Here is a 1,701-nt window from a genome sequence, read left to right as displayed (position 1 = left end):
ATATATATATATGTATGTAATTGCGCACATGTGGATGTTTGTTTTCTATAGCTAAAAAAAAGTACGGAACGTACAACCATGAAAAAATTACCGAAGGTAGTTCAAAGACCAAGCTAAGTCTCTATCAAAATCAGTAAGTGCTTGCATTCGCCAAAAAAAAGAGAAACAAAGAAGAAACATAGAAAACACTATCGGCCGTTTACGATTTTCCCGTTCGTCATTTCAAGGCATTGTTCAAGACATATTTCGTTTTCCATGATACAAAAATTGATCCCCCGCCGGAAATAAGCAAATCTTCTTTGGGCGCCTACAGTTGAGACGTTGCGGATCGCTTACAGAGAGAGAGAGAGAGAGAGAGAGAGAGAGAGAGAGAGAGAGAGAGAGAGAGAGAGAGAGTTACTTTTCTGTGGTAGTTAGACTTAGAAGATGTATCTTTGTGATAGATTTAGGTCTAGAGCTAGAGATACTATGCTACCAAACGGCAGGTCTGATTCTGATTGGCACATGTGTTGTGGATAAGTCTGTGATAGATTTTGATTTAGAGGCTGTGCTGTGGAACAACTACGACATGAAGATCAGCATCAACAAAACAGAGACAATGAAAGTAAGCAGAAAGCCAGGACCACTCAGGATACACACTAACAACAACAGTCTCAGACAGGTCCAAGAATTTTAGTATCTCGGAAGTATATTCACAGAGGATGGGCGACTTAACAGACAAATTGAAACACGAGTACAAAAGGCAAATTTTGTTAGTTGCCAGCTTACTCCACTACTGAAACATCCTAATATCCCCATGACAACAAAACTCAAAGTGATCAACACCATATTCATCCCAACACTCATTTATCAATGCCAAACATGGACCACAAACAAGAATTAGAGCAAAGAATTATAACATGTGAAATGCGATGCCTAAGAAAAGCAGTAAACAAGACCAGACCAGACAATTAGAAACTCATTAATCCGAGAAATGGTCGGCACAGATGATGTCATGCATCACATCCAACACCAAAGAATCAAATTGCTCAGACATCTCCTCCGATAACCAACACACCATCCAAAAATTCGATGTCAACAAGGTTAGAGGGCGACCGAGAAAGACCTGGATATATGGAGTCAGGGAAACATTAACCACCCAGGGCATCCCCCGCGACTTTTATTTTACCCAGGCCGATGTCAACTGGTACATTAATTATTGTAGTGGCCAAAGCTTATTATTCGAGCAGATTTTCGTTTGATGAGTACACCCAAGCCAGATTAATAAAAATATTCCTATCCAACGCGCTCATGCACACCAGACAAGGTGAATAGGTACACTTATGACACGGGAGACTCATAGATGTCTACAGAACATCCTCCCCATAGACATTATATTATTATAATATCCAAGATTGTGCGCTCTGACGTAATTCCAGCTCACTGTGGAGTTTATTCATTTGATTCTATTCGAAACCAGACTACGAAGGTCAAAAAGTGAAAGGTTGGGCGTGCACTCAACTATAGCGAGACTGGTGTTTTAACCTGCATTCAAATTTTGCTCGCCACACTGTATAAACATACAGAGAGAGAGAGAGAGACAGAGACAGACAGAGAGAGAGAGAGAGAGAGAGAGAGAGATAGGGAGAGAGAGAGAGAGAGGGATAGAGAGAAAGACAGAGGGAGAGGGAGAAAGACAGACAGAGAGAGAGAGAGAGAGAG

The 1,701-nt window shown here is 41.0% G+C and overlaps 1 protein-coding gene across 1 annotated transcript in view; it reads right to left on the bottom strand.

The window, feature by feature from the left end:
• Positions 1-1,701, bottom strand: part of LOC101857159 (protocadherin-17) — a gene marked incomplete in the record, with an annotated part of 62,339 nt that overhangs the window by 35,371 nt on the left and 25,267 nt on the right.

This window comes from Aplysia californica, unplaced genomic scaffold (assembly GCF_000002075.1).
Source record: "Aplysia californica isolate F4 #8 unplaced genomic scaffold, AplCal3.0 scaffold00011, whole genome shotgun sequence".
NCBI lineage: Eukaryota > Metazoa > Mollusca > Gastropoda > Aplysiida > Aplysiidae > Aplysia > Aplysia californica.
This window is presented reverse-complemented; position numbering and strand designations above follow the sequence as displayed.